The following is a 14,402-nucleotide window of genomic DNA, read 5'->3' as shown; positions in this document are numbered from 1 at the left end:
GGGGTTAAGATTTTTATATCAGGCAACCGCGACCTTCCCCGGTCCCAATCCCACCCCCACCCCCCAGCTCATCCCACCCATGCCACCCCATCTCCGGGCTACTTTGCTTTGCCTAAAGAGGGGGGAAAAAAAAACGTTGCATCACCCAAGCAAAAGACAGACAACATCCTCCGTCCCAGTCAGCGGCGCGATCCACTTACTTGTTAGGTGGCGTGTCTCTTTCATTCATTCATTTATTCATTCATTCATTCAACTGTTGGCAGTTCGGATTCCCAGGGCGGCCGGGCGGGCAGGCAGGCGGGCGAAGGGAGGAAGCGGAGAGGCGCTTCTCGCCGCCAAGCGCTCCGTTCTCGCTTTGCGTTTCGCCTTTCGCTGCCAGCGCGCGGACACGCGCTCCTCTTCCTTCCAGCGCTCCTTGGGGAAGCACAGTAGGAGCGAAGCGCGGGGCGAGCAAGCAGGACCGACTGGCCCTTCCCTCCAATGTGCCTTTGTTTATGTGGGCTCCGTATTGCACAGCCAAATGCCCCTCAAGACTCAAAGCGTCAGTGCACGTCAGTGCCGCCTGCCCAATCAGCCAGTCAAGGGGCTGGATCTCTTCGGTACAGTTGGCTAGATCTGGCTTTGGTAAATTTCCGACGTGACATCACCAAGAGTGGCGCTTTTAAGGTGGGAAAAACGGCTCTCGCCGCCGCCTGCCTTCACCCTCGGCGCAGCTTTTGCCAAATGAGGGGCAGACCCTCGGCCCTTTCGCTTCCCCTCTCCCTGGTCTGGGCTGGTGCAGCCGGAGATCCGGGAACTGTAAACAAAGCCTGAATACTCCCCCTTTCTCTCCCCCCCCCCCCCCCCCCCCCCCCCCCCCCTGTTGTCATAAATTGGTCCAAGAATCTCCAGGCGCTGTCAATCCGCCGCGCGCTCTGCCTCCCTCTCCCCGAGTATCTTTTTTTTTCCACATTATACTTTCTCCTCACGCGGAACAGGTGTGTGTGTGTGTGTGTGTTTTCCAGGTATGTTCGCTTTCAGAGCGAACGTTACAGTAGTCCCTGGCAACTTACGTGGGATGATGTCCGCCCTATCTTAAAATCGGTCTAGAATGGAGACTTCTTAGCCGCCCCTCCCCAAGTACCGCCTTATCTCGGCGGCATTCTCTGCAGCAAGGCGCATTTTACAGGTAAAAAGGCAGGAATGTATTGACGCACCCAGTCCATCCTTTTAAAGCAGAGACAACGCATTCAACAAGTTGCACAATCGTTCCCAGCCCGATTTACGTCCCGAAGCATACTTCTCTCGCCTCCCCCCTCTCCCTCCGTTGCTCTGCAACTGCTTAACAAAAAAAAAAAAACGCCCACGGAAGCTATTATAGTTGGAAGGGAAAACACTGTGTGTGTGTGTGTGTGTGTGTGTGTGTGTTTGTGTGTGAGCGCGCGCGCGCCCTCAGGACAAATACAGTATGTAAATTAGATTCTAAACGTTAGTATTTTGTCACCTTATAGGCATTACAACCGAATTGTATACAGTCCCGTTTCTGCAGTTGAGTTTCTGCAGTTGAGTAGGAAACAGGTTCATGGTCAAAGTCCAAGGCGTGCGCGTGGGTCAGAATCGTTGCAGCCCTGAAGGAATCGCTTAGTCCTACTACTGCTCCGAGTGCTCTGATCTGGGGTGAACCCTCAGCGGAACCAGTGGGAGTTACTTCCGTGTAGATGGGCAGGAAAAGCAGCGCAGCTCCAAGGATCCCTTGCTGTGTCAGTGGGAAACGTCGCCGGAATGCCTGCTTATCTTCTGCTTCCTGCGTGTTTGCCAGAAAAATAGCGTGGAGGTTGCAACCCACTCAGGTAATCGACGAACCAGCGGGCGCTGAAGATAAGAAATGGGGGTGCGTGTTCCCGCGATCCTTCCCAACGGCCTGAGGGTTAGGGGGCTTTAGGCAGGCGCGCGTTTGCTGTTCCCTTGCCCGCCCCCCCCCGCGTGCCCACCCTCAGCCTTTTTAGAGGAGAACATTTGCGTCCTCCCCCCCCCTCAACTGAACTTGCTTTGGCTGCCCGAATTGAGATCTTGCAGGTGAAGGGACATAAAGATTAACTGAGGACACGGAAGGTAACTTAAGAAGGCGAGTAGATGTTCAGCAACCTTATGGACGTCTCCTTTGAAGTCAGCGCCACCACTGGGGTTAATGGGGCACGCACGCCACAGGTTTAGGACTGCTCGCTACACCCCACCCCACTTCCCATAGTGATCCCGCGAAGGTAGATCCTGTGCAGGTTGATCCGAAAGTAAACCCCACTCATCTCCCCAGGGCTTGTTTCCAAGTCAGCACAGACTTAAAGGGGGGGGCGTCTATCTCCGAATTTATTTGGGGGGCAGTTAGCGCTCTCTGGCTCCCCCTTAGCTCCCCTTCCGGGAATTCGGAAGAGTTGCGCTTCTCTTTGCAAGTTGGCCAATCCTTTAGGATTTCCACCTCTCCCTCAAAACGTCTCCTTCCTTTCCTGAACTTTCGAAGAACCCTTGAGTCAATGGGATTCCCTCCCAGACAGGAAACTTCCCTCCCCCTCCCCCTCCCCCCCGCGAGCTATTTTTAGGAATCCTATAAATAGAGGGAGGGTTTTTGGGGACAAAAGGTTGGAAACGGAGGCGGGAAGAACCCTGAGCCGCCACCTTAAGTCCTCCTCCTCCTCCTCCTCCTCCTCCGGCTGCTGGCCCTGGCGCGAGGCAGCCCAGAGGGCTGGGAGGAGGAGAGCGCGAGCTCATTTGCATGAGCGCAGCCGCGTCAGCCGCCGCCGCCGCCCGTGGGCTGAAGCGCACGAAAAGGAAAAAGTGAGCGTTGGGAGGAGGGAAGGCGGGAGAGGGGCGGGGTGGCGCGTGACGCAAGGGGACGGTGCCATTGACGCAACAGGCTCGGGATGCTCCAAAAATAGCAACCGCGGCGCCCAGCTTGCCCCGTCGGTGCCTGCTCCATTGCGCTGAGAGAGCGGGAAGCAACAGCCTGAGAGTGGGCCGGGCTATTTTAAGGCTCTGCGAATCGGAAACTCGAAAGCAGCCAAAAGTGGGGGGGTTATTTTTAAACCTTTTTTTTTTCCTGGGCGCTGTGTTTCGAGGTTGAAAACTTTCTTCTCTCTCGCTCTACTGAAGCTGCTCCAAAGAAGAAGGGTTTGGGCACCCACGGGCAGCGCTGGCTCGCTTCCCCCTTTGTTAATACTGCCAAAGCCCGTGTAAGAAAAGTATGTAGTCCTGTTTAGAGTACTACATACTTTTAATAGTATAGTATATTAGTATACTATAGTATAGTATATTGGTATATTTAATAAGCGTGGGTGTGAGGGACGGTTCCGAAAAGAGGAGTTCGCAAATAACTTTCTCTCTCGCTTGACCCATCACTTTTTGTTTTGCAAAGGAAAGTCAGGCTGACATAAAATATACTGTGCACCGATGGAGAGGAAAGGCAGGGAAGGCAGCTAGCTGCCTTGGGGTCCGCAGGCAAGGTGACCCCCAGCTCTCCTTTGCCGCCCGCGCCTTGAAAGCTCCGGACCGTCCTGGGATAAGGCCGCTACATCTGGGCTGCAAAAGTACGGGCGACCACTAGATGGCAGCCCATCGATCTGCCTGTCTCTCTCCGCTGAGTGGCACGGATTTTAGCACACAACGTAACCCAAGAACAGGGCTACAAACAGGAAGGGGTGAAGCAAAAGGCAGGGGTTCTGCTTTTACCTCCACCCGGCCTCACTCCTGCATCAGGTGGCAAGGGAGCCCTGCAAGCCTCAGGAGATTTGCTGGGTGGCCTTTCCTCTCTGCCTACCTGCAAGTACAGTACTGGGAGGATCACTAGGCGGCAGCAAATAGTTTTTCAGTGTTTCTTTGATGCCATCTTGTGGTCATCTGGTTTTCTGTTGCCCAGCCAAGAGGTTGCCTTGAGGCCCAAATAACTTCCACATATGGATCAAGGCCATCCCTAATGGGTCTCCTGTTCTGATAATTGCCCAAATAATGGAGTGTATTTTTGAGACTTTAAATATTTTTGCTTTAAAAAGGCAGTATTAATTTGGACAGCATGAACTATAAAAGAATGAAAACTAAACAGCCCAATCCTTTTATATTAGTCTAAAGCTCTTCTGAAATTGCCCAATTAGAATCATTTAGTATTGCATTTTCCCCGAACATGTCAATAGGGGACTGGACTGTGTAGTCAACATAACCAAGAACATTTGAAGTAATATTGGTAAAACTTGTATGTATTTTCTAAAATAAATGCGTAATCATTTCCAATAATTTGTTGAAGGCAGTTTAGATATGTAAAATCCCCTATCTTCAATATTCAGGTTTGATTCCTCAAGTCAGTAGACCAGGGGTATCAAACTCACGTCACATGCCGTATCGCAACTTTTTTTCCATTGCCGGCAATGGGGTGGGCACAGTTTCGCCATGATGCATCCAGCCAGCAGTTTGACACCCCTGCAGTAGACATTTCCTTTGCCATTAACCACAATTTCATTTCAATGTGCAAAATAATGTATTGTATAGCTTGCCCCCAAATAGTTGTATGCTTTAAGAGGACCAGCTGTTTCTATTTATTTCAAGGAAGTGACATCCTATTAAAAATCTTTTCTATATAAGTACTTGAAATAATGTTATTTTTCTATATTACATCATGAATGCTAGTGATAGACATTATGGCTTTTTAATTCCTTTATATATTTTTTTCTAAATCCTTAGGGATGCTACACACATAAGAATTAGTGTGGCTATGGAATTTAGACTCTATACATTTATGTAAGCATCTTAACTTCACTCCCATATATATATGTACACACACAAACATATACACACATACATTTTTAAAAATAGGAAATTAATTACAGTTAAAAATATTAATATTCAAGATTGATTCACAAATGAATAAAAGTTATCCCTCTGTGTTTATGTTTTATTTAAACAAGTTTAGGAGGATAAGAAAATTATTCTATTCTCGTTGCTAAGTTTATACCTCGATTGATATATAAGTTACTTGCACATTTACTTGCAGCAGATCGCTAAGTGGGAAATATGTTCCTTATGTCATAAGAGTTGTTTTTAAATTACAGTCTCCCTTTAAAAAAATCAGAGGGGGATTCTGTGGTCAGATTCTCTGTCAAATACTAAATGGTGCCCTGCATAATTTAAAACACTGCATAGCATTTTTTTTCTTCTCTTCAATCATGTCTAACTCTCAGAGACTGCCTCAAAAGTGGTTTGCTATTGTCTCTTTCCTAGGGCAGAGAAAGAGTGACTGGTCCAAGCTCCACCAGTTGGCTTTTGCCTAAGGTGGGACTAGAACTCACCACCTCCAGCTTCTAGTCTGATGCCTTAACCGCTACACCAAACTGGCTCTTCTGTAACATTACAAAGCTTTATATTATAAAATCTGTAGCTTATAAAAGGGAATGTGATAAAATACATAAAAGCACTACTCTATGTTTATGCAGTGCTAAATCATATTAAGTTCAAAAACTTTCATGTAAGTGGCTACAGGGAAGTCTAAATGAAAAGTATTATATAAAAACACAGTGCTCATAATAATTTAACAATACTTCTGGAATTAGGATTGAATCCTGCATGTGAACACATTTACTTACAACATGGGCAGCAAATTAATTTCTTATATTGGAGATCTAAGCACATTTATTTGTCTGTGTTATTTCAAGAATTTAACTAAAAAGACAATGAGTACAGGCTTGAGGCACAGAGATTTTTATTTCTAGTACATGGGAAATACTATGATTAGGAATATATCAAAATGAATAAAACGCTACTTCTCACACCAACCAAGTTAATTTATATACCAAGAATAAATGAAAGTACGGATGATGCAGCTTGTTGTCATAAATAATTATTATTTTTGTTTGTAACGTTCAAAATAAACAAGTAATTTCTCTTAGTTTAATGCAAACTGATTCTAAGTGTTCTGAAAATGAAAAAAAAGAGTCTTCAAATGTTGTTTCAGAAGAAATGGCGTAGGTAACCTTACCCATATTAGAGCTGAGAATATTGATTGTCAATTTAAGATGCACTCCCAGTTATGAGCTTTCCCCCAGGATCTTGCATGAAGAAAATTTCAAGATAGATAACAAAATCAAACCGGAAAGGCTGTGATAATGGCCTATAAAAAGAAAATTACATCATAATATGTTTGTGTTAGCAATAACAAATAATTTTAGTTTTTAGAAAACATGTGTCTGTATTTTAACCTACAATGGAGTAACTTTCCTGTCTTTTTTTCTGAAAACCATATTGATGAGAACTGAAAACTAACATTGATAAAGTATGCTTTCAAGGGAGGTTAGGTGCACAAGGGGAAATGGGAAAAAATGTTCTTGGACTATTAATAGTTGAAAAAAGAATTTAACTATGTGCTTTTTTACCCTCTCCCCAAATACCATGATAAATCTGCCAGAATGCCGTTTAGGGCAATTAATCAAAGATACAAGAGTTCTTATTTTTCTATCCGTTCGTCCAAAGACACAATACGTTTATAGGATTTAGGTTTAAATATTAGTTGCAATTTCTGCTGATGCCAACATTTCAATATGGAATGAATGTTAATTACAAAAAAGCTTTATGCATGAATATTATTTTATTTACAGTTCTTGACAAAAGTAATACTTCCCTCATGTTTTAGTAACTCTCTTTTACCCTATTATTTGCATAATCCCCCCAAGACATTTTTACTTTTGAGTATGATTTATTGATTTAAATGGTGCTTTTAAAATAAGCAACATGCTTTGTTGATTATTATAAAAGGTTTCCCATGCTATATTTGCAACATTATAGAAGTAACATAGTTGGGCCCTTATATTGTTAGGTACATATCTAATTATCATAGCTTTAGAATCCATGTAATATAAAATTTCATTGCTCATTTTAAAGTTTTGAAGTTAACAACATAAACTTCAAGTTGAGTAATTAAGTAATCCTTATATAGACACTTATTAAAGTATTTATACATATTATCTTAAATCTACATCTATCATTTTGCCAATTAAAATTAGGACTTTAATTGCAATTAAGTAATTTAATTGCCAATTGAACAGCAAAATTGCTAAGTGACTAATTTTAATGCCTATTTTAATTACCAATCATGACTGGGGAGGGAGCTAATCAAGCAGTATCAGAGTAATGATGTGAAAAAAAGAAGAGAGAGAACAAACATCCATGGCTCCATGCTTCAAAAAGACATCTACGTTAAATGAATGCAAACAGTTTTTATAGATGTAACAAAATCATGCCTTTTGATACCTAAATAGCTGTACACAGAATTCAGTGTAAGAGATTCACTCTCTAGAACTGGAATTATAAAGGAAAAGCAATTTGACATTTTATAGAATTACGTGCAAAAAACATATCCATCTTCAAACTGACAGTGTCTGGAATTCTGGTTGCCAAGTCCAATTTTGGTCTCAAATGCCATTGTACGTTGAGGACCACCTGCACCCTTGTAACCTAACAGTATCCCAGCAAAGTATGTTTCAGAACACATTAATTTGGAAGATTAAAAATAATGTTAATCTAGTGAATTGTTTTGAGGGAAAGCCCTTCAATTTTTTGTTCTTAAAACATAATGGTCACCTATAATTAGGAATATATAAGAAAAAAGAGTGTCAAAATATTAATATCAAGAAGGCAGCAACTGCAATAAAGCCAGAGTAATATTTACACAAAAATATTAGAGTCCATAGAATAAAGTATGTATTGTATGTTTGCCTTTGTGATGAAAGGCATATGTCCTTGTGTTATCAGCAGTAGTATTTAGGGACAATTGAGCACATGAAAAGGTGAATGATGAATATTCTGAGCCAGTGGAAGTCACATTTTAGAAGATCCATATTAAAATACATTTCACTCAGGGCATTGTTTCTAACTAGTTTCTATTCTTTAATGGCCCCAAAATGATTCCTATTTAGAGAATAAGAGAAATCTTCAAATTAACATAATATTTTCCATGTCATCCCTTATAATAAAATCCAATATGGGAAATGTTTCTGCATTGTTTATATGCAAAATATTTACTTCTAACAGCAGACAATGTATCAGAGCTTCTTAAAGGGCCTATATTAAGGTTCAGATGGATAGTGAAAATGCTTTCTCAATTAATAGAAAACTCAATAATATTCACTTAGCTAAACTACACATTACACTGCTGGTATAGGTAACATTAGTGTATAAGAGTTCTCTATAAAAAACTACTTTCTGGAAGGGTATTTTATACTAGCAGAAGTTGAGAAGGAAAGGTTTTTAAAGTTCCAACCTACTACAACATGCTCCCCCTGCCACTCTTTTGTAATTGCAAAGGGCATGTGTGGTGGGATGGGGAAATACTGGACTAAGATTACACATGCATTGTAAGATATATTGACTCTGGAAGTATCTTGTCTAGAGATGCTCCCTTGCATGTGCACCTGCCTATAGGCAGCTTTAGACTGCTGTTTTAAATTTTAAACTAAAGGCAAAATTACCTCCATTTTTATATCCATTGATGTTAAATCATTCTTTTGATAGTTCATTATATAAATGGTAGCGATTTGGAATGATTATATGCTCATCTCCAAAAAAAATCAAATGCTAGAGAAACTCGGGGAAAAAGAACTGATTAAATCCTAGAAGTTGCAGCCTAGGATAGCTTCATCCAGTCCGTTGCAGAAATAAAATACTGTAATAGGATTCAAAAGTGAAACCTTTTTTCTTTCTTATTAAATCTCTCCTTAATAAATTATTAGACTGGATTGCATCTATAGTTTGTGAACAATAATTAGATATAAGGGAGAAGCATATGTTCTGAAACTATAAATAAAAAGTGGGCAACAAGATAGGGTTAAAAAAATCTTGAAATATTTTCTGCCTCTTTTATGTCAGAATCGGAAATTATGGAAAACTGCAGAATTTAGAAGCAATGTCCAATATCTAAACACATTATAGTACTTTCCATTAAATATGAGCTCTGTAAAGCCTTTATGTAAAAACAGCATTTTTCTAAGGTAGTTCAGAATGCAGAACCTGAGGCAGGCAAGAATGATAAAGACAAATCCCTTAAAAATACTATTTTAAGGACTATGCATGTTTATTCTGAAGTCAACTCTGTAAAATTCAACAGGATTTCCCTCCTAGAAATGCATGTTTCAAACATAAAGAATGCTATTCTACACCCATCAGTTTGATTTCAAATTTCTCAGTTAAGATTAACCTTATTAAATCTATGGGACTTTGTCATGTTGTTTCATTGATTTCAGTGAATGTATTCTATTACTTTTGGAACTAATCCACCAACAAGAATCTGAAACCAACCCCAAAGAAAATATTATATATAAGGTTTTTAATATTTTACATAATGGTATCTCTGCTAACAAATAAATATGAATTGCTAAGGTATAAATATATTTCAAAAGAGGATAAATAATCCTTTTCTATAATTGTTATGGAGTCTGATTAGGTAATTGAGATAAATATGCTTTTTAAAAAATCATGTGAAAATGTAACCTTAAAAGACAACAAAACACAATTAGCTTCCTTCAGCTTTTACTAAACATTTACCTCATTTTCTGGGACAGAAAAAAATGTAAAGTATAAACACAGAGAAATTGAATGTGATGTTAATATTTTAATAAGATATTGTAATTTTAAATACATGTAATTCTTCTTTGTCCGTCAGGTTATATTAAGGGGACTAGGCCATATAACATCTTTGACAGTTTCCAGGATCCTAGCTGACAAATAGATGTTTACACCTTTTGAAGTCCTTCTGCATTTTGCTCTCATTCTTACTAGGCATACTGTAAGATCCACTCTGTTCAATACTATACGTATTTCCCCACAATCCATCCCCATTCAGTGCAATCACATTTACTTCCCGGGTACGTGTGCATAGGATTGCCACCTTACTGATTTTAAAAGTCTCAGGTCAAGGAATATAAATTGTCCAATGCAATTCATCTTCTTGTTCAGAGTCATTAAATTTCCTCCCCCCCCGAATATATTTGATTGATATTCTTGGAGGTGAAAGGCTAAAGGGACCATATGGCAACATGTTGCATTCCATATGTTATCTGCCCATCCATGCTTAAGCTGCCATTAGCAACATCTGCACCTAGTGGAAATCCAGCTGCGCTGAAAGCTATTGTCAACTAAATGAAGAAAAAAAAAAAAGAGAGAGAGATTTTCACTGTCAGCAGATAAGACCCGTTTTCTCCGTCTGCAAGGCATAACGAGGGGATTGATTAAAAGGGAGAGGGAGCAGGGGGTGGTATTATTAGGCGAGATTTTTACAGGAAAAATTTGCTGTTTAAAAAAAAAAAGCACGGATTGATGAACACACGTACTGAGGAAAAAGATCCGTAAAGCTTCCACCACGACGCTGCAGTTCCTGAAGGCTTTTTTTTTTCCCCGGAAGCTTCCAAAGGCGTAGTAGAAAGAGCTCCTTTCCCGCCCCCTGAGGTCTTCTCGAGCTAGAAACAGCGGGTTCATTTAGGGGCGGGGACAAAGGTGAGAAGCTCCTCCTCCTCCTCCTCCTCCCCCCCCCACGAGACTGGGTTCAAACGAAGAACTTACTTTTCCGGAAGCGCGGGCTTCCTGCAGCTTGCTGGAGGGTGCGCCTCCCCGCCTCCGCCCACACACTAATAGTAAATAATAATAGCCGCACATACGCTACGCCGCTCCATTACGACAATCTCGGTTCTTGGGAAGAACTCGGGAGCGCGCGAAGAAGGCCAACGCCGGCTACAGAATTTGGCAGCTGCGACTTCACATTGTTTGTGAATGGATGATGATGATAATAGTGATTGTTACCTTTTCCTGGGCTCCGCCAGAAGCCCGGGCTTGTCTGGTCAATGCCCGCTTCCCGCGCCCCATTTCTTCTCTTAAACCAGTCGCTAAACTCCTTCCCGGGCCGCAACCTTTCGCCTCAGAGGCAAGCGGCTACCTCCAGGGGGGGGGGGGCTCTCGCCGCGGCGCCTCTTCGGAGGAAGATTCCGGGGTGCCAACGGGCGGCCCAAGGGCGACGGCCTTCCTTCCCCGCCGTTTCTTCCGAGCCCCCGAGTCGCTTCACACAAAGCGCCCATTGTAACCGCAAGCGCGGCTCCGGCAGCCAAGAGCGTCAATCCCTCGTCAGCGAAACGGCTCTCCGTGACGGCAGCGCCAAGCTGTATAAATAGCCCGGCGCAGCCCGGGCAACAGAAAGGGAGGGGGGGGGAGTTTCCACTGAGGCCGCCAGGAAAGGAAACAATAGCTTTGGGGCAGGAGGGAGCGCGCCGGCGCGCGCGCGCGCGCACCGGGCCGGCGAGCCGCGCGCCACCCTGGGACGGCGCCTGTCTCTGCGCCAGCTCGGTCGTTGCGAGGGTTTCGCCGTTCTGGCTTTCCCGCCAGAAACGTAGTTTTTATGTTTCTGTTTCCCAGGCATAATCTGTCCTCTTTTTTCCTGTCGCCGGCTCAGCTTCTTAGAAGGTCTCCCAGACAACCCTTATTGTGGGGAAGAAAAGAAAAAAAAACAGCCCCGCGGTTTAGATTTATTCCTTTCAGAAAACCCTTTGCTTACAGAAAGATTTTGAGACTGGAAACCTGCAACCGGTTCTGAGGTGACCGGTTTCAGGATTCTTTTTTGTGTGTCCGAGCGCCATCAAGTCAGCCTTTACTCCTGGCCAGGTTTGCAGAAGTGATTTGCCCTTGCCTGCTTCCTTAGGCCCAGAGAGAATGACTGGCCTAAACTCCAATTGGTTTTATATCCAAAACTGGAGTAGAACTAGGGTTGCCAGGTCTGCTTCCAAAAAATAGTAGACAAGCGGGGGGGGGGTGGTTAAGTAGTAAAAAAAGTAGACTGTACAGCTTTAGATTACGTACCATTTCATCATAAAGCTTTTGAATAAAAAAATGTCCACTATTTTGTGAAAAAAAAATAGTGAACATAATGTGAAAAAAGTGGACTGTCCACTCAAATAGTGGACACCTGGCAATTCTAAGTAGAACTCGGAGTTTCTCCGTTTTCAGCCTGGTGCCTTCATTACTACACACTAAACTGGCTTTTATTGAGAGTCTAGAAAACTAACAAGTAACAAGTACCATTTTGTCTCACATGCTTAAAAAACAATTTATATTATTGTTATTGATGGTTATCTAGCCAAAAGTGGTAGTCCTGGACTTACAACCATTCATTTAGTGACCATTCAAAGTTACATTGGCACTGGAAAAAGTGATTTATGACCACTTTTCACACTTATGATCACTACAGCATCCCTGTGGTCCAAAGATCAAAATGCGGGTGCTTGGCAACTGGTTCATATTTATGACGGTTTTGTAGTGTTCCGGGGTCATGTGATCACTTTTTGTAATCTGTCAAGGGAAGTCAAATTGGCTTAACAACCATGTTCCTAACTCAACAACTGCAGAGCACTTAACAACTGTGGCAAGAAGTGTCATAAAATGGGGAAAATTCACTTCACAACTGTCTCGCTTAGCAACAGAAATTTTGAGCTCATGGTTGCAAGTCAAAGACTACCCACTGATACTATACTGTAGTTTAAATACATGGAAGTTATGTCAGAGTCATTGCTCTTCTTTTACTCAAGAGATGACTGAAGTTTATTTCTACCTAAACTTGCACATGGCAGATGAAGTGCAAGATTTTATCAATTGTTGGATCCTTCTTCCATGTTCTGAGGTAGGCAGTAAGAGCTGAAGGGTTGCTGAATTTTCCAGTGTCTATAAAAACAAAATATCCAGGATAAAATATTTTTCAGAAATAGCAGACTCCTGAAAAACTATAAATTTTGTTTTCTGTCACTGCATATCCTCATTTCCTCCCTCACCTGAGAATTACTACAATGACCAGTGATTTTTTTTCCATTTCCATTTTTTATTAGTTTATAATATACAAAAATACAAAAGCAAATAGTAAGAAAAATAGGGGAGGAAAAAGGGAAAAAAGAAAAAAAAAGGCATTGACTTCTGACTCCCTTTGGTTCAGTAGAACAAGAAAATAACATCAAACCTCATTTTTTTACTTTTACATACTAGTGTAAACTAGCCATTTCTATAACAACAGAACTATCTAATCAGTAAAACCCAAAATCAAAGTATCATTTTTTCCACCTCAAGCACAAAGTCCAGAAGCTGTTTCCAGTTGGAAACAAAAGTACTTATGTTTTTTTCTTTTATCAAAGCAGTCAATTTAGCCATCTCTGCTAACTCCATCAACTTGTGCAGCCATTCGTCCATTGTGGGGATCAAAGAGTCCTTCCATTTTTGTGCATAAAGTAGTCTTGCTGCCGAATGACTGATGATTTTCAATTTTGGCTCGTATCATCACAATGAAATGTTTTAAATCATTTTAAGAGTGAGAATAGTAGTGGATTGTCTTCTGCATACCTTCCACTCTCATTCTCAGCTTTAAAATTGCATTGAATTGAACTGAACTAAACTGAATTGAACTGAATTGAGTATTTCATTTGGCCAAATATGATTAGACACACAAGGAATTTGTCTCCGGTGCAGAAACTCTCAGTGTACATGCAAAGCAACAGTATAATAATCATAATAATACCAACAATACCTTTTGTTCCACCCAGATAGTTATTTCAGACTTGCCCCTTTTTGCTGCCATTTTTTTCTCCCCAATCCAAGCTTGTCGCAAGAAATAAGGGAAGACCACTTATATCTTAACTTTCTGTAATTAATCCAATTGTTGGATTGTTAATCTAATTGTTAATCTAACTGCTAATTGTTGACTGCTGCTGCTGTTGTATTAGGCATATGTTACACTTTAAATGTGTGTACCTACCACATTTAATTTTTAAAAAACACTAGTAATCGTAATATTTTGACATGCCCTTTTGATTAGACTCAGGTCAATTTATAAAATATATAAAGAAATTGCCAAAAAACCCTATTATATAATCCAATTTAAGATCACCCATCAAAATATAGAGTTTTAGTAACATGAAAGGTTAATAACTTCAAATGTAATAATTAGAATCTGTATCTAAATAACAAAATAGTGAGTGGTTGCAGCTTTGTGCTTTGTTGAAGAAGTGCCTAGCTACTCAGAAAAGAGATTAAGTAAAGTGGTGGTATTTTAAATCCTGCCTAAGTTTACCAGAATGTGATCCCAGACAATTTATTTAAGAGGAATGCATGTGATACTTCTTTAAAACAGAATAGTAGTAGCTAAACAAAGAAAATATAGCATACACACAGTATATCTGTTCCATGCAACAGCAATGCCATTGCAAGGATGATTGCTTGCTTGTCTTCTGGCTTGAGCAGATTCACATGTACAGTAAATACCGTACATGCTCCGGTACTAAACATATTTCCTTTGCTACTGGATAAAATGCAGCCCTCAATACTTCTGTGGCTATACATTAGTCAATTTCCAGATAACCTGTTCATCTGCAAAA

At 41.4% G+C, this 14,402-nt stretch overlaps 1 long non-coding RNA gene across 1 annotated transcript; it reads right to left on the bottom strand.

Annotated features, from left to right (window-relative positions):
* Positions 1-5,699: 5,699 nt before the first annotated feature.
* On the bottom strand, positions 5,700-10,946 carry LOC107291503. The gene is made up of 2 exons (XR_001548975.2): positions 10,801-10,946; positions 5,700-6,124 (listed from the first exon to the last, which is right to left on the bottom strand). It is a non-coding gene; the product is annotated as an uncharacterized LOC107291503 (long non-coding RNA).
* Positions 10,947-14,402: the final 3,456 nt, after the last annotated feature.

This window comes from Protobothrops mucrosquamatus, unplaced genomic scaffold, assembly GCF_001527695.2.
Source record: "Protobothrops mucrosquamatus isolate PMUCROS unplaced genomic scaffold, P.Mucros_1.0 scaffold1134, whole genome shotgun sequence".
In the NCBI taxonomy this organism is placed as follows: Eukaryota; Metazoa; Chordata; class Lepidosauria; order Squamata; family Viperidae; genus Protobothrops; species Protobothrops mucrosquamatus.
Note: the sequence above shows the minus strand (reverse complement) of the source record. Positions and strands in the feature narration are given on the sequence as shown.